The sequence below is a fragment of the Falco punctatus genome (assembly GCF_963210335.1).
Source record: "Falco punctatus genome assembly, chromosome: 2".
Taxonomy (NCBI): domain Eukaryota; kingdom Metazoa; phylum Chordata; class Aves; order Falconiformes; family Falconidae; genus Falco; species Falco punctatus.
In genome coordinates, this window is record NC_137581.1 from 90598472 (window position 1) to 90621800 (window position 23329).

The 23329-nt window shown below is 41.4% G+C and overlaps 1 long non-coding RNA gene across 1 annotated transcript in view; it reads left to right on the plus strand.

Moving 5' to 3' along the window:
* LOC308059757 overlaps positions 1-23329 on the plus strand; it is a 63468-nt gene that overhangs the window by 20116 nt on the left and 20023 nt on the right. The window contains exon 1 of the long non-coding RNA XR_013926390.1: positions 1-20588. This exon is cut by the window's left edge and continues 20116 nt beyond it. This is a non-coding gene — a long non-coding RNA (uncharacterized lncRNA). The remainder of the gene's footprint in view (positions 20589-23329) is intronic.

Genomic DNA, 23329 nt, shown 5'->3' on the forward strand with positions numbered 1-23329 from the left:
CGCATGCTCACCCTGCTCAAACAGGGATGAGAACAGACTCACAGGGAGGCAGGTGGTATTCACAAACCTGCTGTGCATTCTTCAGCACTGGAACCTAAAAATTAGATAATATTACACTTACTCAGAGCTGCTTTCCAATCTGAAATCCCAAAGAGACAGATCTATCTGGTATGTTTTGTAAAATCTGTGGGAGGCAAAGCTTAGATGCTGAGCACACCAAGACACCCATTTAGGATTGGGATCTTTCCTTTTATCCTTACAGGCAGCTCCTCTTAACTCTGCTTTTTTTTTTTTTCTTCAGTATGATTCCTTTCCTTCCCTCAGATATATTCTTTGTCTGGAAAATATATATATGTTTTTTCTATTACACAAGTGTTATTTTCTTTCCCCTTTCAGCTTCCGTACATAGCAGCCAACAAAACATCACGTATCATTTGTAAAAGTCCTTTCTCTACCTTAACCATAGTTTTAAAAGTTATGTGTCTGTTTTGATTTTAAAAAAATATTGCTTCTAGCCTGCATATGTGCAAGATCCACCTTTCCCCCTCCACCTGCCCTTGGTACCTCCATCTCTACCTGCTTGGTTTGCAACTACAAAGGGAGTCTGAAAGCCCTTTCAGATGATGAGTAAGCCTTTGTATCAGAAGCACACACCTTTGGATGCCATTCATCACTTGGGTTTTGAAGCAGACAATAAAACATCGCTTATTAACCAAATGTCTCATAAAATATCGAAAATATGGACCAAGAAAATATCATGAACATGATCACACCCAAGCTCAGACTTAGATGAGATGCATCCAACCAGTCCTTTATATAAGGTGTGACACCACTCTTATAATGTCAGTGTGTCATTGGAACCACAGCTCCTGGAGGTCTCTGGTCCACAGGATTCTCACTTTTTAAAGTAGGTTTCTAGTTCTCAGATTTGTGGGGAAAAACTGAAAGACATAACCCAATCCAATGATTCAACTTCAGAAAACATATAAACCTCTTTTTCTTTTTCTTTTCTTTTTGTTTTTTTTTATTTGTAAGTATACAGTGGCCTCTTGTTCTGAGTCCCCCATGGTATAAACCCCAGTCCCAGCCAGCACAGCTGCAAGTGAGTAGCTTTAAATGAATAAATGGACATTCAAACTGGGGGCCAAAGGTGACCAAGCAGGAATTTTGCCTGCCTCCCCCTCGTGCCACTAGTTTTGTAGACCTCAGGGAGGGACTGCCAGCTGTGGAGAGGCTGCGTGATCTGACACACAATTGCTCAATACTTGAGATAAGAGCAGGTCTTGTATCATTAAAAATGCTGCAGTGAAGGACAATACGCACAGTACTTTAGGCAATAGCTATTTCAAAACAATCTATATTTAAATATTTTATAATTGTAGTATTGTTTGAATTAGATCAGGTCTGAATTTACTTTCTCCATTACTTTTAGCCACAAAATTTACTTCACCTCTTTCAATGGAATTTTCCATTAATGACATGAACCAGGAGAAAAAAAAATTGGTTTGTGCAGGTTTATACAAACTCCTGTCATGTGTGATGAACTCAGCAATAATAAATAATTTTCCCTTTAAAAAAGAGAAGGGTTTAAGGGAAGTGTGTATCAAAATACTTCAGATCTTTTCCACGTGAAACTTTAAAATAGTTTCCCTCACTGAAATGCAGGACTCTCATTTATGGCCCTCTCTGTGAAAATAAGAACAGCTTGTCTGAACTTAATCATAGACTTCACCAATGACAAAAAGCATGCATGTACATGTGTCTGCTTCTTTCCATACCTAGGAACTTCTATGCAGAAACACATTCTCCATCAAAACTGGAGAAAGAAGGCTTTTCCCTTTGGAGTTTGCAACTTGGCTAAAGGAAACTGCTTGCACCGAGCAGTTCTGCCTTTTTCATTGTTTACTCTTCTTTCTTTAGAATAAACAAAATAAAGCCACAATACAGCAATATGCCATCAGGACTAACACGTCATTCCCTTTTATCTTCCCTTCCATGCTCTGCCCTCACCCATCCCTTCCACCTCACCCAGCACCAACAGGTCTCCCTGCAGCCTTGCTGACTTCTCAGATATCCCTGTGCCATCCGCTGGGCTGCTCACCCTGTGTTGAACCTTCTGCTAGGAATTAGCAACTTTCTCCTCCTTCTTCCCGTCCTCCTCCCTGCCCACCCATAAACCCTGCCTTTGGCAGTGGCCAGGCTGTTGCTGTTAAGACCTGCAACATCTCCTGTAACTCTGCCCAAGGTGCTGTTCCTGCCATCCAAGCCACATGCCCAAGGAAAGCTGGAATTACTGTTGGAATTGCTAGGAGTTTATGTGGGCAAACAAGCAATGATTTGTTACTTTAGCTGCAGCCTTGTTGCTGATGCCTCACAGTAGAAATTGATATCTGATTAGCTGCCCATTAACTTTAAATTCTCCTTTGTCATTACTGCTGCAAAAAATAGGTCTCCCCTTGCACTGACTATCCTTGTTTGTAATTACTTTTGCTCAGACACATTAGCATTCCTGTTGCAAAACTGAATTTCATTTTGTTACATTCTGCAAGTATCATCTAATCTCTGATCTCACTGCTGCAGCATTTTGAGACCATGACAGTCCTCTGAAGCAGTGTTTGACTTGCTGCCTTCTGAGTATTTAATTATCATCTTGCTTGAGATGACCGGAATAATCAAAATGTGGAATAACTAAATATTTTTGTTTGCCTATCTCACCGCCCATCGAGGGTTTCATCAGGCCATGCATTACCTCCAGTAATGGCAGTTACACAATGGGGGACGGTCGTGGCAGGGGCTGGATGGGAACAGTGTGACAGTGATCTGAACTGAGACCCATCTACTGCCTCGCATTGGGACTGCAAAAACTCCTGGGAGAAAGAAAAATTGGGAGAGTTGGTAGGTGGCTTGTTCAACTTCAGGTCAAGTTGTATTTCTCCTTATCCATGTTATCTTATCTTACATCACTAAAACATTTGTGTTCAGCCTTTCAAAACACCTATCACATTTATCAATAAGGTATCAATAAGGAATATGATACAAGTAAGGGCTATCTGACCCTTGCTTAAATGCTCAACATGAATCATGGGAATGTTATTTTATCTGGATTATTTACGAGAGGGGATACTGCAAGGCATGGCCTTGTTACTTTCTGTTCCTCTCATTTTCTGATGAACTTTACAAACAGTGTACACGTCCTGTAATAGTCGATGCACCAGTGCTCAGAAATGAAAATGAAAAAGAAAAGCTCATGTAAGAGAGAAGTTTGGGAATGGATCTTTTGAAAGAGCAATGTATTTTTGTACTGAAACACAACATAGAAAAGAGAAGAGCAGGGCTTCAAGGCAAAAGAGAGCTAGTGTGTTTATGACCTAGTTACAAAGTGGTACCTTTCTCCTCTGCTAAGTGCATTGATTTCTTGGTCACACTCTTGTAACATAAATAGGGCAGCTGAAGATAAACTATTGCTATTCCCATTTACAAGCAGGTTTTCACAAAATCAAGAAGAAGAAGAAGAAAGAAAATGCAGTTCGCATCTAGGCAGTCTATGAATTTGCTTGTTTGGGTTTTCCCTGTCCTCCCCCAAAAAAGCCATTGTACACCTCTGTTTAATTGGATACGGAGACACAGAATTGAGGGCAGTAATTTTCATAGATTGTAGCTTTGGTTTATGCATTGAGATCCATTTTTTTTAAAAGCATGTAAACATGGGAGCCCTAGTATTTCTTATGTCTGGAAGGCAAAGGATTCTTAGTTGCTGTTGACACTTTCATGTACAAAGCAGCAACCTGCAAAAAGATGGCTCCTTTATGAAATTCAGCTTTATCAAAGCAGACAGCTGTCAGCTTCTTACCCACAGCACACATGAGGAGCCGTGACCCAGCACCCTCATGCTGCACCAGGGATTATCCCAGGCTTGCTGGCTGCCCTCCGTCCTTCCCTCCCACAAAGCAGAAACATGAGGGGTGGCTGGCAAAGGCCCCTCTGCTGCTTCTTAAGGCACAGCCAGCCTTCGCAGGGTGGGGAGGGTGGGGACTGTCCCCTTTCCTAACCCCATGGGTCCCTTGCCACCCTTGGCTCCACTGCTCAGATGCTGTTGTGCCTTGGAGACCTGTGCACAGAGACCTTGGGGATGCAGGGGCCCCCCAGCACCCTCAGGATGGTGCTCAGCCTCCTGCCTGCCCTTTCCAGGCAGTTTCCACAGGCACAGCACGTTGGCTGTGGGTCTTTGGCTCCAGCTCATGGGAAAAGGGGCCAAGGCAGCAGTGACCGTGCCAGGCCCCCAGCAGGTGTCCCGGTCCCCTGTCCTCCCAAGTGCAGTGCAGATACTTGAGTCCAAGCCACCGCTGGAGCACTGCTAGGTCCTCAGCCTCAGCACAGAGGCAGAGCCTTGCTGTCCCTCGCTGTCTGAAGTCTGGCCATAAGTCTGTGAGGGATCAAGGACTAGGCTGTCTCATGGAAATGCAACGGCATCAAAATGGTTCATGGTAAAACAGACAGCCATGACAAAGGGTGTAAGGGTGAACCTCACAGTGAAGTCCTGCCTAGGTGGAAGTCAGGCTTTCATGGAAAACATTGACCCTGTAAGCCTCTGTTCCTTTGCTTCCCATACTAAAGGAACCTGAGTTTTGGCATGGAAAAGAGAAGAAAAAAGAGGAATTTGTTTTGGTGGGTTTTTTTCTGTGGGTTTTTTCCTTTCCTTCCTTTTTTTGCCTACAGCTTTCCCTATCCCTCAATGATTCCACTATGGTGAGACTGAATTGTTAATAAGATGCTTTCCAAAGTGTAGCCTGAGAGTGGTCACACTGTTGACAAGCCAGACTTCCCCTAGAACTGACTGTCATCTGCTTGTCTTCCCGCAGGAACACTGAGGACAGCAAGAAGCCACTCTCCCACTGCTTAGCATCCACAGGCACAATCCAAACACAACTGCAATCTGCACTGGGCACTGGCCTGATAAAACAAGAGAGAACCATGAGACAGCAGTTTCACTTTCCCTGTGCTTTGCTGCTTCTTCTCCACATGATATTTAAAGAGCATTATGGGATTCTGTGCACTTAATAACCGCTCCCTCAGAAGGATTTGGTTGCTGAATACAAATAAGTAGCTATGTGATTAGGCTTCATGCATTTTGGTACATTTTATTACATTTTCCATTACCTTTTTTTTTTCCTTTTTTCTTTTCTTTCTTTTTTTTTTTTTTTTTTTTAAGAAAAAGGAGAATTCAAGCAGAGAGGAAATGCTTTCTCTGCCAATACTCTTATTGCCAACTTCTTATATTGCAAACTCCCAGGATAATGCTTGCCCCTCAAGATGTGTGGCTGATTTTTAAATTGCAAAGAGTTATATTTCATAAGTGTAATAATATTTGAGGAAGCCTGCCAACATCATCTCCAATTATCTCAGGTTGAAATGTCAAATGCCTAAGCAGATACAGGCTACTCAAATGTTGGTAGCATTTAATTTCTGCTTACAGCTGGGAGGAGAAAGCTGTCACTCTTTACCTCCCTGCTCTGTTCCCTTACCTGACAGCCTCCCTCCACACAAACTGCTTGCTCCCTTAGCTTCTCTTCTTCTCTAATCAGTCTTCTAATCTTGCTTCTTCTCCCCTGCCACCTTTTCTCCATCATTTGCATGGAGGCTTTTATTACCTTGCCCTCATCTTCTCCTTTACATCCTGCTGTGTTCCCAGCAGACTCCATCCCATGTCCCACTCTTTTGTCTTGCTCCATCTCTGCTCTGCACTCCCTGACCCCTCTGCCGCTCTCCTGTCCTTGCTAACCTTTCTGACTTACCCCTACCCTCACCCACACCCGCTCTCCTGCTGCAGGTGCCCTTCTGCCGCCACCCCCACTCTCTTCCTTGCCTTGCTGCCTTCCACTTCTCTTCTGGCTGATCCACGGTTTGAGGAAAATATTACCATGGCAGTGTGATCACCAAGGAAGCAAGCATAAGTTTCTGCTGCAGTGAATCTGCCTGTGTAGCACACATACTACATCTCAGGCGTGGGTGCTTCATATCCATCAGTACATCTGCAGTCTGAAATTAGAAATCTGAAATCTTAATTGTATGCTCGGTAATGGGGCCAAAACGTTGCTATGGTGAAATAAGAAGAGGAAGGGTCAATGATAAGACATTGAAAAATGAGATTTCACTGGGGCATAATGTCCCACACTAAAAAAGGCTCAGACTACCCCTGTGCTATAGCGTCTCTCATTTTGACCAGAATAAAGGAGGTTTTGTTCCCATGTCATCAAATTAGCTTCAGCTTTTGGGACTGGGATGATCCAGAGTAGGAGTATCTGCAGTGTTTTTCACGGATCTAGAGAGCTTTGTGCCCCTGTGATGATATGTTTTATCCCTACTCCACGCTCAGCGCTCCTCCTGACAGCATGCCTGTGAAAGCACAGCACTGACAGCTAGGGACTGCCAGCTGTATCCAAATTGCTCTTCATGTCTGCCGGGACCGGGACTGAAAGTAATAGGCTAAAATGACAGAAAGTTTTGGCTGTTCCTGAGGAAAAAACACTACAACGTTAGAGTTGGTGAAGCAAAACAGCCCGTTGCTGGAGGATCCCAAAGAGACCCCACCGTGGGGGGTGGGTGGGGGTGGGAAGAGGTCTGACTCATGTCTCTCAGAACAGGTTCTGGTAGAGGTTCTGCTCAGAGGTGAGCTCCCATGCCCTGACAGGCCTATTTTCTGAAAATCCGCTTGAGGGTTTTCTTGTGGCCATTTCTGTGGCTGTGCAAAATGTCAAGGAGTTTCCTTCTACTGATCTTTGCCTAACTCTCCACGCCACTTTAAAAGCACGTGTATTATAGTGTGACTGTGTATGTTTTCAGAAATGCCTAGATTTAATTGCAAAACATTTATTTCTAACTCTTAAAGCTCACTTCGTTTAATATCTGGATTATTTCTATTTTACAATTAATCAAGACGCAGGACATTTTCTGCTGTCCCTCCCACAAAACTGGATTTTGCATGGAATCTCAGAAATGTGTTAATTTTGCTATAACTTCTATAAATTTTTAATGTTCTGCTCAGCCTATCTGACTGATAGCTTAATTATTCCTTCACTCTTCCCAACAGGCTGCAACAGAGTACAGCTCCTGACTATTTCCTGACCTTTCCTTTTTTTCTAATTCATTCCAGCTAAACTGAGATGTTTTTTTTTTCTGAAATCTTGCATTATATGCAAATGGACATTGCCATTTACCTATGTTTCCTTTGATTATGTTATAACTCTCTCTCTTTTTTTTTTTCTTTCTAGAAGGTAGACAGTTTTTAGGAGCTTGCCCAAAAGCTATTCCAGTGCCTTTTCAGTAGAAGCCCTGTTGAACTTTCCCCTACAGAGAGCCAGAGAGCCTTTGTTTGTGGAGATATGCAATATCAAAATATGTTAACTGTAGAAATGTTGAGAGATGTTTTCTTTAACATTTTGGTCTATGCTGTTTCAGCGTAGATTCCCTCACCGGGCCATAAGGTTGTTAAGGGTCAGGCAAGTGTAGCAGGTCCATCATCCATTTCAGAGAAGGGCTACAAAGGAGTGGTGAATGACTCCATCCCATCTTGTGTGTTACTAGCTGAAGCAGGCAGACTGAGACCTGCAGAAAAAGTAAACTGAGTCACAACCAGTGGTCAAGAAAACAGCTCCCCTTCTGCAGCAAGGTCCAGGCTGTGATGTTGTGGGAACACCTGTGTCACAACAAAGTATCAGCTCAAGTGCAGTGCTGCAGTAATGCCACTCTTGGGATGCATCTTTGCACAGCAGGGTATTGAGTGTGACAGCTACAGGCTTCACCACAGCATTTTCTTCATAAAGTTGTGGTTTCCTTGGACTGGTTTGTGGTAACAAACATTTCTGGTCCTGTGTTGTCCCTCTGAAGGGCTGCCAAGGCTGGGACGCCTCCAGCATGGGGTCAGCAATGCCAAACCCTCTGGGCTGCTGCCTCACTGGTGGTCCATGGGCACATTGCTGCCTGGCTGGGGCCAGCCCTCACACCATCACACCCAAGACATTTGCACACACATGTCCGAATGCAAGTACACTTTTAAAGTGCCCATTTGTAAAGTCAGTAAGAAAGATCTAGCAGGTTTTCATGAAGACAACTTCAGACTGGTCTGATTTCCTTCCTTTCCAATATTTTCATAAGAATATTGGAAAATATGGTCAAGATAATAGCATTTCAAAATGGATACAGGACTAGTTGAAAGAATAATTATGGATGTTCAATTATCAATATGGGACAGAATTTCCAGTGGAGTCAATCCTGAATATAAGTCTATGAAATATTTCCAGTGATGGTCCGCATGATAAAATAGACAGTATGGTTGTAAAATCTGAGCATGTTACCAAGCTAGCAGGGGTTGTAACCACCTCTAAGGACAGGATAAGAATTCAAAATGATCTTGATAATTTGAAGGACTGAAATCAATAAGATGAAATTCAATAAAGACAAGTGCAAAGTGATACACTTAGCAAGGAGAAATCAAATGCACAAATACAAAATGAAGGATAACTGGTGAAGCAGCAACTCTGCCAGAAGAGGCCCTGGGGGCATTGTATAACGTGAGTTGAATATAAATTAGCAATATGATCCTGCCTTAAAAATGGCTGATGACATTCCCAGATGTATTAATATACATTATTACAGGAAGTAGTTGCTCTCATTTACTTGGTACTGGTTAGGTCACTGACAGACTACTGCATCCCGCTCTGGATGGTGAATTTAGAGAAAGAACAAAACATCCCAGAAGAAAGAAACAATAAAGACTACAGAACTGCAGAATGTAACCTATAAAGGAAGACTGAAAAAAATATTTTTTTTTTTCTTTTTTTTTTTTTGGCGAGAACAACAACCATTTCCAAATATAAAACAAATTCCTTTGCAAAAAACACAATCAAATGAATTGTTTTGCCAGCTAAAGGAGACAGGAAAAGTTGCTGTTGGCTTAAGTTGCAAAAAGAGAATCAAATCTGATATTAATAGAAATCAAGGGATGATAGTTCAGCACTGTATTGTAGAATATCCTTATTGGGGTAGGTGATATTGTAGGAAGCTTTTAAGAATGATTGGAGAATTAACTTCTAGTGTTTTCCTAGGTAGACCTATCTTACTTCACAGTAGGAAAATTAAATTAATAACATGTCTTTTGTTTTTTATCAATATCTGAAGCAGCATTGTAGAACTCCAACTCTGTTTTCAGTTCTTGCCTTTAGTAGTTGTCTTTCTCAGCTATTAATTTCAACAAAAATCCTGGAGATAAGGGATGGACTGAAAGTGCCCTTTTTAGAATTGCGTTGATAAGATGCTGACATGAGGGTCAATTACTTTCTGAGCACACATTGCAGTACCAGACAAACACAGAATAAAGCCATAATTTCTAACCCATTGGATCTATAATTTGAGAAAGCAAATGAATACAGGTCAGTGGAGGTGCAGAAGGACTTCAGGACACAATATTAATCAGCACTGGCAGGAGTATAAGCACAGGAGCAGTGTACTCGTCAATTTTTGTAGGTGTTGCAGTTAAGGACAATGTTGAAGTAGGATCTGAAGGGGAATAGCAAAGTACCTTTGCAGGGTAGTCTTTTCCAAGCACTAGAGTAGGGAAAAAAAGTAAAATATTTGTTTGAAAATGTGAAAGACAGAGATTGGTATTGAGGCCAATTGGAAGAGTGTTTACTTTTTTAGAGAATGAGAAGTGACAGACCACAGAAGGAGACCCTGAGAAAAAAGCAGATGCTGGTTCATTAGAGGGTTAATGTGGGCTTACAAAGACAATGGTGCTATTGTTAAGGTGGCAGCTTGGGAAAATCAGATATACAGCATTATTCTGGATGGATGAGAGTTAGAAAGGCTGCTTTTGCTTGAGATATGAGGTGACAGCTTAGACCGTGGACAAGAATTTCAGTTGCATGAATGGGTAAGAAAGGCTGTATCTTTGACATGTTGTGTGGAAGAGTCTTGCATAGTCTTGATGTGAGAATTGAGAGAGAATTCACATAAAACCCAGGTACCAAAGCTAAGTGACATGCAGGGTAATGGAACTGCTGAAAATGAGGGAGAAAGCAGGAATGGAGAGGAGTTGGGAAGAGAGCTAAGACATTTTCTTTTAAAATATTGAGCTTGGATTGACAGTGGAAAATCCAGAACTGGATGCTGGTAAGACAGGCCAGATCTGGGGCAGAGAATCACATTGCTAGGTCATATGCACTAACCTCTCTAATATACAAACCTTTCTACCCATCCACACAACCAAGACAATTCTTCATCTGCAGAAACATTTCTGGAGAGTATGATGCAGATAGAAAGTGCAGAGGGACCCCCTACATCGAAGCTGGAGGGAACATAAAACAATCCCCTGGAAAGCAGAGAGAAATAATAATAAAAATGGGAGAGGAAAGATTCAAAGGAGCCAGATGAAATCAAGAAGGATATCACAAGGTATATGGCAAGCGAAATTTGCTATGACTCAGTACTGTTTCTTAGCAGGGGCAAAAAAGAGACAGTCCTCTTCCTAGAAACTGAAGCCATAACCTGCTGGGACCATTAACTTCTTGTAACCTAAACTGAATAAGTGCATTTTAGATTCTCTTCTCAAGGCTGAAGGAGGCTTGATAGATCTTCCAAGTGATCATCTCTTCCTGAATGCTATAATTTTTGCATCTCTTACTGAGGTCTGCACATAGCCCTTTCCATACCTAACCGGTGCAAAAACTCTGTAATGCATTTCTGATGCACCTCAACTCACGACAAATGATGTCTACCCCAGGATGTCAGCTCCTGTACTCTCCAGGACTACCTCACTAACCAAAACCACCACCTAGCACAGAGCATGCCCCTTTCCTGTAGCTGTTGGGTGAGCTCTGGGATGTGAACTGTATGCAAAGCCCCAGTGCTGGAGTCTCAGCAAGGCTTTCTGCTGTCGCCTGAGCAGATGCCCATGCTGCTCAGTAGCAGATGCACCTTGGCTCTGTGCAATCTTGTGTGATCAGGTGGGAATGGCAAGAAGATACTCACCCACTAGGCTCCTTATCTAAGCAGGGGGAATGCTAATAAGGGAAAGAAGCTTTGCTGTAACAAAACCTCCAGAGACAACATGGTGAAGTTAAGCAGAGGTCATTTGCATTACGTGACTTTTTTTTAACTGTCTTTATTACTTTCAGAGTACTACTTAATGTTTCCTGAGGGAAAGACTAATATTTATTAGCTGAAGTATTATGAAATTATCCTAATTTTATGGCTTGAGCAATAAAGATGTACACTGGGTAACATTTATTCTCTCAGAGAGACCTGTAAAATAACTCTTCTCATTCTCCATTATTAATAGACTACTGTTATTCCTAATCTTTTTAAGTTTATCTGATTTTTTCGGATTGAAAAATCTAATTTTTTTGCATTTCTTGTGGTAATCTTGTGGATGTGTCTTGCTATGAATAATGAAAAATTTTTGAGCACTGTGGCTGTATCAAGAGGACACCTAGAGCAGGAGGACAGGCTGAGCCACGGGGAGCACATGGCCTTTTTCCTCTGCTGCGCTGTCTGCGAGGCCCCCCAGTGCCACCAGCCCCGGTTCCACTCCACAAAGAACGCAGCAGAGCAGCTGCCTACATGCAGATAAAAATCCTGCAAGGTACAAGGTCTCTCCTTGTTATACTGGGAAAGTACTTCTCTTTTAGAATTCCCTATATGCTTTAAAATTTTTTTTAAACCGGTCTTGCCATCTATATTAAAATGCTGCTATGAGTTTTATAAATTGATATCCAAGTCATGAAATGAGATGACTACTGGAAAGGGAACCAAGAACTCCCTGTTCTAGCTTGAGAGTCTCTTTTCTAGGTGTAGTTTTCTCTATTTCATTACTTATCATTTGAAGATCATAAAATATCTTTTCATGGTCGTTCTAGAAGTTGCTCTGTTGCACTGAATTTAAAAATTGAGATTACAAATATAGAATAAGGAGAAAGAAAAAAACTCAATTTCAGCTCCAGTGAACAGGCTTTATTTCCTCTCACTTCTTGCTGCTTTTATACACCAGTCCAGCTCCAGTGACACTAGAGATTTATATCTGCAGCCATGGCAGAAGAATTGGCCCAGGCACTGAGGGAGATGAATACCTCAGAAACAATGGATGAATAGTTCAAAAACCTCACCACTTTCCCTTCATGAACAAACTGCATGGAAATATACCCGATAGATATTCAAGAGATATCAGCTAATATCAGCCAATATTTGCAGCTTCTCAGAAGTTGCAGAGTAAACTGAAAAAAAAAAAAAGCTTCATGTTCCCAGCCCTGAAAAATATCACCGGAGCTTTAAGCACAGTGTTAGACTACCTGCCTTTTTATGTTTTGGGCTAGAACTGATGTAAGGAATACCCCCGTAGCTTTCAGTGCATGTTTTGGGGAAAAAAGTGCACAAGCCTGTCCTTTTCCTACGCCATTGCTGCATCCCCAGGAAGCAAACAAATGCAGACTCATGTATCACAACAGCCAGCGCAGTGGCTCTGTCATGGCATCCTCCTCATCACCTGGGGACTTTCACATCTAAATGATTCAAGCTTGCTGAAATGCCTGTTCTTGCTGCATTTTCCCCGTTTCTCACTCTGTGGACACATTTTGGATCCTAGGTGTAAACAGGCTTGCACAAGGTTAAAAAAGCAAGTGAGCAAGAAGCAGAAGAAGCCAAAGCCATTACAGTAGGACCTCATAAAAAATATCTGCAGGAACAAATACCTTGGCGTATCTCAGAAGGGACAAAGCTTGCAGGCGCGGCACCCTGCACAGGGCACCTCTCCCTGTGGAAATGGCAGACCCCGAGAGATGCCAGGAGGGCACAAGAGCCCCAGCACTTGCAGGCTGGTTTGCTCCTTGCTGGGCTGCTCGATGGGTGCTGCCTGGCCTCAGCCACACTGACACAAACACAGTAGTTAGGATTCTTCAAGGGCTCTTTTTTTCCTGATCTCAGATGGAAGCAAGACAGAATATGTAAAATGTGAATGAAATAAGGTGCAATTCATTAATCACAATGCTGGGCTATTCAGCAAGTTGTCATTAATTGCCTGTGCTAGAAGAGAATTGGAATCATGACCTTTGAGTCATTTTACACATGAGGCCAGAAAGTACTCTACATTTATACTCATTCTGGATTTTGTAAAAAAATGTCAAACTGCAAGTCATCTTTATTTTTTTTTTCCTATTAGTCAGATTTCCAGGACATATAATAACAATCTGTCTAACACAGTTTTATCGTAGGTACAAAATTCTCAAGACCATGTTAAAAAATCCCATTTTTTATACTCAGGAATTTATAAGACCTTTAATGATACTCACATATGTGGCACTATAGGGCCAGCATCAATGAAATAACCATTGGTAAGATATTAAATGCTAAGGCAACGTTGACTCTGAAAAAAAGGAAATTTTTAAAAATAAAAATTAGTTTGAGCAAGAAATTCATCACTGGAAATCAGAATGCTGTTGTGTGGGATGTTGCATGTATAAAAACATAGATGCATATTGTTCATATAAAAGGGAGACAGATTTTGCACTGAGATGTGTAGATGTACCCTAGGCACACGTCTTGTATCAATGGTATTTTGCAATGAACTCCCTATCTTACTATATTATCTGAACATCTTCAAATTACATAAACTTCAACAATTTACATAAAATGGAGTATTTAGGGTAATTCTTACCATTAGTAAAGGAGGTTGCTGTTACTTTTTTCACTATACAGAGCAGAGATTTCACGTGTATATTTTTAACGTTTTAGCTCTGTTTATAAATGCACAGTTCTTGAAGCATGAAGATCCAGCCAGACTCTGTTCCTGAACCTGTAAAGCAGGAAAACAAGCACCGAAAGATATATAAAAGATCTCAGTTGTTACCCTGGCACATTTCTAGACTGCTCCCAGCCTCCTGTTTCCATGGCTATCTGAAGCTGCAAGTGCTGCTGTGGTGTTTTCCATCTCCTCAGAGTGTCTTCAGATAGATAAAAAAGAAGTCACAATCTTTCCATATTGAAAATAGGTCAAAAATGGGATCAGAACTTGTTGAGAGTGGATAACCTTAATTTGTAAATACAGGATTTCCTGGCCTTGACCCCAGGAGGGGATAAGTAAACAGCAGGGCTGGCTTTTCTGCTTCAGATCCAGTGGAAAATGTGGATATAGCTTGTTAAATTTTCTTCAGTGACAAATGTGGGACTTAAACCCTTAATTTACCGTTTGAATTTACTTTCAATGTTAAGCAAAACCTAGATCTGATGGATCTACCTCTAGAGCCTCTTCTTCAGCTGCAGGGGCTACAGCCTCAATCTGCAAGGAGTTTAATGGGCACAAAAGGAATCGCCCCCCCCAGTTCCACCAGGCAATCGAGTAACTTCAGCCTTTCAGAGTGAAAGGAGAACAGCCTTCCTTCAATGAGGCAGCAGGGAGAGAATACCAAGTTAACTTTCCTGCTGGGAGCACCATACCTGAATTTCTGACTCTTCATTGTTGGGGACTGCATCCCCAGAGTCACAGGACATGTAGGGGCCAGCAGGACCTCGCTCTCTTCTTTCCTGCTGCCAAAGGCTCTGGCCACGCCGTGTGCTGGGTAATGTCCCTGCCTGCGGAGGGTGACAGCTGCTTCACCAAGGCTCTTCTCTCCCCATCCCTCCCTGAGCTAGGACACAGGGAGCAGTTGTGGCAGTGCAACAAAGAAAGCACTTTACACAGTCTGGGTGAACTGAGTTGTCTCAAACAGAATGTCAAGCTTAACGTGAACTGAGCAGGGAGGGGGGCTCTCTGTAATTCAGCTTGAATGATAAATGGTTAGCTATCAAAGGCAAGCAAACAAGGAAATGTAAGTGAAAACCAAACCAAAACAAACCACTTTGCTAGCAGTATGATTTGCTTTGGGCGTTCCAGAGCTTGGCACCTGCTCTGGGAATAAGTTCCAGATGCTTCTTTAGAAATATTTCCCCAATTTTTTGTAAACCATCAGAGGATAATTGTCAGGCTTATGGAAGTGTTTATTCCTCTTAACAGAAATATTTACCTTGGGAACATTTACCTCTGAGCTAGCTGGCTGGACTTCTTTATGGTCCGTGGGGAGTGATATGCACACTGAAGGTTTCATCCTTCTCATCCAAAGGTAGGGGTTTAAAAATGCATCGGATGCATCCTGCAGCAGAAATGCCCATTCCTTTCCACTGACTCTAATGGGAGACCTACACAGTGAAGTCAGATTAGTGGCCTGCAATGTAGATATCTCTGTTTGTACAGATAAATCCTCCATCAAGAAAAATGCTGACTTTTTTCTGTTGTAATAAATTTGGCTCCTCTATCCCATCTCTCTCGACAAACAAAACACCTTGTCAAAGGAAATGTTAAGCTAGAAGGTAAAAACACAGGTGGAAATGGCTTCAGTAGAAGGACTAATATGACCATAAGATAGTGGCATAAAATTAGTCCTCGCAGCATACCACTAAACACAGTATTTCTCATACATGTCTGAAATATGCTACTGATTTTGCTGATGACTGCCATAGATTTTGGCTGGCTTTTCCATTTCATAATCACAACTCCTTGACTTTTTTATGTTCTGCCACTGCTCAGATATTAATGCAACCCTAGTGGCAAGTGTTCAGTAGCCCAGATGAGATGCCAAAGGTTAGTAATGACTTTTGAACAAACACTGCTGAAGTGGCAGCGCATACTTGAAAAGGTACAATTTTTCCCAGCAGTTCAATATTGTATTTTAACTTTGCAGTTAGCCTGTGGGTGTCTTTTTCATATGTCAACACCACGCAACAGAGCACTGCCATTTTGCACTCTGGTGGGAAAGTATTACTTCAACCTAATTGACTCTTTTTGCTGCATGGAAATTATTTACCTAGAAATACTACAGTAGAGGGCCAAATTACTTTCAATAAAAAGACCAATTACTTGGGATCTTTTACAGGATGAAGATACTGCATTTTGGCAGAAGCTACCTCTGTTCTTAAGGATAAAATGACACTATACCAAACAAACCCTTCTTAGGCTGTTACTGTCTCTTGCCCATTGAATTTGTAGGGTAAGACAGGAGGGTTGTTCACCAAAGGAGAGGAAAAGGGAAGGTTATTCAGCTATTGGTCCATCTAGCTGTATTTGTATTTTGTTGCAATCAGATGGGCAGAGGAATAAAAACTGTAAAAAAGCTGAATTTCTTTTGAATAAATTGAGATTATTTTGTACCTTTTCTTGACATTTCAAAGCTAAGCTAAAAGACTGGTGCTGTGACACCTGTACTATAATTCATTCTGCTTTTAGAAATACATAGGAGGGTAGATCAGGTACTACATGACCACAGAAAAGAGGAAACTAGGACTTAGCTCTAAACCAGGAAATAGAAGCAGAGACTGAAAAGTTTCAGAGACAAACCAGTTTAATGTCAATTCCCAGAAACATGGTGATACAGTTCATCAATCAAATTGTTTGCAAACAACTAGGAAATATCAAGGAGATACACAGTCAACATGGGTTTGTGAGGAACAAATTGCAAACCAGCTTCTCTTCCATGGTAGCATGGCAGATTTTGTGGTTAGAACAAAAAACATATGGGTTTTACATTTTGGCTTTCACTGCCCTTTGACTTTGTCAGAAAGACAGTTTTGTAAACAAGCTTGGGGGACTTGGAGATGATGGAACTACCATAAGCAACAAAACTGGTTGGAAGGCAATACTGTGGATAGTGTTGCTGGCCACTCATGTCAAGCCAGAGGGTGTTTGGAGGGGGGTTTGGAGATGTCCTGTCTGGAGCCTGGTTCTGCACAGAATTTGTGTATAGGAAGAGGGAGTAAAAGCCCCTGCTGATGGACCTTGAAGACAATGGGGAGCTCAGAGGAGATGCTGAACAGAAACAGAGAAAGGTGTGTGAGACAGTGGTGCAGCATCATAAACAGGAGTGTCAAGTATAAGGCATGCAGGAAAACCTTCCACTTTCACCAGTGCCCATGAGGCTTCATCAGGGGTGCTACGCTCAGAAAGCTCCATGCTTCAAGATGAATCTAGAAAAATATTGTAAGATTGAAAACACTCAGGAAAATCTGAGAGACACATTATAAAGCCTTTTTACTTTTGCAGTGGATGGATGCTAATAGGAGGGAAATAGTTCTGCACACCAACTCATGGGGGGCATGCAGAAGCAGTGAGCTAAAATTGCGGCAAGGATTTTAATTAAGTAGGAGAGCTTGGTAAAAGGAAAAGTGATAGTAGAATCTACACCACAGGACACTTTAAAAAGCTGGTTACACAAATGTTTGTTAGGAATAAGTTCCTTACAACTGATGTTGGCTTAAAGCAAAGGACTTCTCTTTCAGCTGCTTTCTACTTTTTTCACTACTTTTATTATTACTTCTACATGCCTCTATAGCAAAATCTTACACCCTTCTGAGAGAGAACATGAGCTGGAATATTCAAAATGAACAATCTTGAAAATATGCCTTACAATAAGGAATATGTTAGCTTTTAATGAATCTAGTCCTCTAAAACAGTTTGGGCAAAACACTCATGTAACTCACAGACTGTAACAGGACCAAATGATGTAGTGAATGAATTTATGGTCTCGCTTTCTAAACATACCAGGCCTTATTTCATCCTCACGTGTGTGCAATCTGCAACAGTTCATTGAATTTCTGAAAATGGAGGGCTGAGGATGTGAAATCTGGTCAATTTGTTGTTTGTGCTCCATAAGTACATACTGATAAATGAAAGGAGACCAAAGAGGAGACCTGAGCGTTGGATCTCTACTCCACCATTTGCTCCGTGGCTTTTCTTGAAGACCACCAGACAGATCTCTCTGAGGCACCACCCAAGCATAGTCTGGGCAAGAGGTCACTAGGACCTCTTTCAGGAGGCAGCGTGGATGTGACTGTGCCCAGCTCAGCTCTTGGTCAAAATCCTCTTCCAAGAGTCCCCCTTCAGCCTTTGTACTCTCAAGAACATCTGGCAGTCTCTCCTGAAGACATGCCATATGTGGCTCGCTGTGCTGCAATATGGAAACCCCTGTGGTGGACCACATCTCAGCTTTCGCAGTGTCCCAGAGACTCCAGGTGGAAAAATGCACAGAAATGGCATCAAAATGCCACCATAACCTCACAGATCATAGAATCATGGAAACATAGAATGGTTTGGGTTGGAAGGGATCTTAAATACCACCTAGTTCCAATCCCCCTGTCATGGGCAAATGACACCTTCCACTAGACCAGGGTGCTCCAAGCCCCATCTAATCTGGCCTTGAACACTTCCAGGGATGGGGCATCCACAGCTTCTCCAGGCAACCTGTTCCAGTGTCTCACCGCCCTCACACGAAACAATTTCTTCCTAATATCTAATCTAAATTTAACCCCTTTCATTTTAAAGCCATTCCCCCTTGTTCTACCATTAAAAAGTCCCTCTCCAGGTTTCCTGTAGGCCCCCTTTAGGTACTGGAAAGCCACTATAAGGTCTCCTCAGAGCCTTCTCTTCTCCAGGCTGAACAACTCCAATTCTTCCAGCCTGTTTTCATAGCAGAGATGTTCCAGCCCTTTGATCATCTTCCTGGACCTCCCCTGGACTCACTGCAACAGTTCCATGCCCTTCTTATGTTGGAGGCCCCAGAGCTGCACACAGTACTCCAGGTGGGGTCTCACGAGAGCGGACTAGAGAGTGAGAATCACTTCCTTGATCTGCCTGTTCCACTTCTTTTGTTATAATCAACTTTGCAGGTTCATTTGTACCTTCTGAATGGAAATGCCTGAAAAGCAGCAGTTTTATAATTAAAATAGGATACCTAAAACCCCTTGCTCATTTCCTGTACAAGATCTGAAGGCATTTGTTTTTTGACTTCATACCTGCAATGTAGAAGTTCATATTCATCATGTGATGGATACATCTAGTAAAAATAGTTCTCTCTCTCCCTAAACTTTTTCTGTTATTTATTTCATACATTAATAAAAACTAGAAATGGCTAAAAAAATGAAGATCAAGCACTTTCACAATCCTAATTTATAAGTATCTGGAAGACACTGCAATGTATGGTAGGAAAAGCTGTGTCCTTCCTAGCAATCATTTCTAACAGAGGCATCAGTGAAGGTTCCTTTGTTGTTATCATCAGCCACTCCAGCAAACAACCAGAATTGTTTTCAAGTTGTAAGTGGCAAGTAATTAATTTTTTTTGAAATTTTTCTGATTCTTTTTAATTAGCAAGAGATATCCAGCTAATAGTTGCTTCATTTTTATGTTGTTAATGCATGACTAGCAACAAATTAATGTTGCTGCCAAGTGTTTTAAGTTTGTGTACGAATAGAAAAATTCTGGTGTTTTGTGAAAACAATAAGGTGTCAGAAATGTTTTTCTTCATAAATATGAGAAGTAGAGTTTTCATGAACAGCTAAGGAAGAAGAAGATTTAAAAGCAAGCAGAGCTGAGAATTGAATGTAAGTTCCTGATAAACTGGCTTGAAACATCCACTGGATATTACCAGAATAGCAGCTCTCTTCAGTGGAAACTCTGTACTTAGACAATAAAAATTCTGTCACACCTGATATATAACTGTAAAAAGTTTTCATTTCGACAAGCCAGAGCATTTGGAAGAAAATAAAGAGCATTCCTAACCATTCCTAAGGCTGGGACACCTACACATAACAGTTGTTAATTTATAGCACATTCTATTTTGAAAATAGTCTGGAGAATGGAAGCTAAATGTCCTGGTTTTGCATCTGGGTGAGCTTCATGACAAATATAATTCATTCTTTCGGTACATTACATTCTCTGTGGTCTTCAATTACAATTTTCTTTCCTAATTACAACTTCTTTATAAGTCTGTATAGCGCATATCGGTTTTGGCCCATAAATGCCATTATTCTAAGCTGATTTTAGAACCATGCTCCTTTTACTCACCAGATGGCAATTGTTCAAAATATTATGGGCTAAATTAGTTCCCGATCTAACTCCATTGACCTCTTTGAATTTAATCAAGAAACAACGTGGGGCCTTTTCTGTTTTTATCAGCTTTTTGAGTGATTACAGAAAATAATAAGCATAAATGCAACTAGATTTTCCCCAGTGTTTATATAACGCACACTTACCCTGCAGCTTTCTATTGCATTAATTCCCATGGGCTGAATCCCCCGTGTTAACAGTCCCAACTGTGAACCTGGAAACCTCCAGCTGCTCTTCCCATGAGTTGATGACGATATGAGCAGATGTGTCTGGTTTTGGGGGCTAGTTGAAACCTGATGAGTTTCTTTCCTCTCATTCCATAAGAGGCAGACAGCACATTTTAATTGCTTCATACCCTTAAGAATTTGTGCTCCCAGGGTGTGTGAAGGTCAATGAAGAAGACAGCTAGCACAAACACAGAGTGCAGTATCTGCATGGGGAAAGTACTTTTCCTCTGTGCAGAGTACTAGTCCCATGAGAAGGGCAGCAGGATGTTTTTGTGCATCTCTTCGATTCACAATGTACTTAATCCTAACAAAAATCTCACAGTACAGTGGATCACATCATGTCTCTGCTTGGGTAAAGAATGATTCTCAGCCCTACGAGCGCCAACACTGCTTGCATGGCAGTTAGCTGGGTGAGTTGCTTGTTTGTTGTCATCATCTTGGGTGCCATTTACGACCAGGTCTTTGTCTTTTGTGGGCACAATGCTGTGCCACCCTCCAGCTGAACTGAGTCCTTTGGTAAAGCACTCAGGAAACCAATCAGAGCTGGCCAAAATGGGTTTAGTGGGTTTTGAAGGATCATTTTTATATTCAATAAAAGGTAAATTCATCAAAACAGCAGTGCTTTGTAGGACTGCTATAAATTCTAAAATCACCATTGCTATTTAGTGTAAATGTGTATATACAATGACTGTGCAAATGCTTGGAGCTGGGGCATAGCTGTTTGAGACACAATAAATAAATGACAACCTGACATTCTCAGCTTTATTTTGAATAAGTTAGGATTCAGTTGCAGATCTACACATCTAGGCATATACCTGCATCATCATAAAAGCATATCAGCACAGAGAACGTTTTGTGCATTTTCATCTGTGTCTTTGATTGTCAAGTGGATACAAGTGAAACCAAGAAGGAATTAAGCCGGTATTTTATTTCAGTTAGTCTTTGATATTGAATAAGCTAAAATCATCACCTCTTTCAATAATAATATGGTGTCTGAGCTCACAGTCTGTTACCAGGAGTGTGTTTAGAAGGAGTCCTAAAATAGGATGTTCTTTGCTTCCTTGCTTAAGCTTGTAAACACTTTTTGTAAAATAGACTAGGATTGCATAGCCTTTAGTTTTGTTCACTACTCTCCAAAGGATTTGACTCACTCCAGAAATATAAAATTAATTTGACTGCTTTTGATAAAATAGGATGGTTTATCATGTTCCTCAATAAGGAGAGGACCCCAAACCATCCCATGTGCAGCTGAAATGAAACTTCACTCTTATGCAAACTTTTGGCAAGGGGACAGGCCAGGGCTCTGTTACCGTAAGGGCTTACACCTTTCTCCCAGGCCGTTTGTAACACAGGAGACAGGCAGACAAGCTCCAAGTGTCTTTTCAGCTTTTTTAATATAATTTTCTATACCTTTCTGCTGAGTACTCATAAATCAGCTCCTTCAATTTGGAGCTCCTTTTTTCAGACTGAAACAACATTTCAGCCTGCCTCTGAAATCTCTGAGCTTAATGGCCTTGAAACTAACCTCTGTTTTTCCACCCGCCACTCTTTCCTGTGGACAACCTTTCTGCTGTGATGACAACATCACTTTTCCTCCTGGTGTCTGACTAAACACCTCTCTCATTCTGCCATAATACCCAGCCATTTCCTAACCTTGCTCTCTTTTTCTTTCCCAGTAAAGTTCCAGCTGTCTTCCTCCATCTCAAAACAAAAAAGCTCAGGTCTCTTTCTCAATCAGCTCCTGTTTTGATCACTGCAATTTCCTCTTCTGTAGTTTCCTTGACACTCACCTTCCCATTCTGTACAGACTGCTTCCTCCAGAATCAGTTGGACTGTTTCCATCTCAGACATCCCTGTCTTCAGCTTTTCAGAACATCTTCACACCAGATTTTAACTGCTTACCCTTGTGTCTGCATCTGTTTACCTAGTTGTATGGCTGAAGGAAGACAGCAGAATTTCAGCCCTGCTACAAGTGGGTTGAAAATAGGTCATCTTTAGCAGGGACGTCATTGACTAATGCTAGGATGGGATTCTGCCTGTGCTAAAAGCGGAGTCATGTTACATTTATTTATAGATACCACCCTGGTAATGCAACTTACAGAGTTCATAAGTTTTTGCATCCACCTGCATCAGTTCATGTAGACACACGCTTAGTTTTACACTATGGCTGCCTTTCTCAACCAGGTATGTCCTGACAGAGCCATTTGAGTGACTCAAGCAAACACAGGCCAAGAAAGAAGTTTAAATAGACCCATTATGGTGCAGGATGAGTAATAGCACATAGTTTATGCTTCATTTGTCAGTCACATTTTTGGAAATCCTGTCTGCTCCAGAAAGTTAGACATAAATCCAGCTGCTGCAGGTGGAGCTTCAGTTTACATGCCAGCAACTGGTGTCACAAGAAGGATTTAGTAGGTGTAAATGCCATCATACAGAAGTGTCACATAAGTTCCTCTGTGTTGCTAATAAATGTTCACCTTTTGCTCAGAGTGATTTCATCGCATTGCCATCAGTGAGGCACTAAAGCTAACTTTCCCCCAAGTGGTAATGATTCAACAGCCTTCATAAAACAAAGTGTGAAGCCTGAAATAAAAATATTAGACAATATACTCTATTCCTGTGAAATACATAAAAAGGAACTACTCCTCAAAGCAATACTATCCCATCTCTGCACGAAACTCAATACCCCTGCTGATCTATTTCATGTGGAGAAGGTGTTTCCCTCTTTTAGGTTCCATTATGTAGATTTGTTGTGGAATTGAGCCAGTTTTCTTCTGAGTCCCTCTTTAACAGATTCATTTTCTGTGGCTTTTTAGGGTTGTGTGAATATCTGCTGCATTTTGTAAAGGAAATTAGAATTATGCTACATTTGTCATCTGAAAAAAAAGAAAAAAAAAAAAAGAAAAGGTAAAAAGAAACTAGGGACATCAGACTGAATGTGAAAATAGGTCCAGTATGTTAAATGACAACATTTTTCTACAGGACAATCAAGTTAAGGGACAATACCTCCTTGAAGACCATGGGTCTTTAGTCAAGTAGCAATTTAATCTTCAGTACCTTGTGACACCTGCCACCCAGGAAACTATCATGCATGTGTATGTTCCGTATTTTCTGATCCTTCTTTATTTTATATTTAAGCCTCATCTTCACA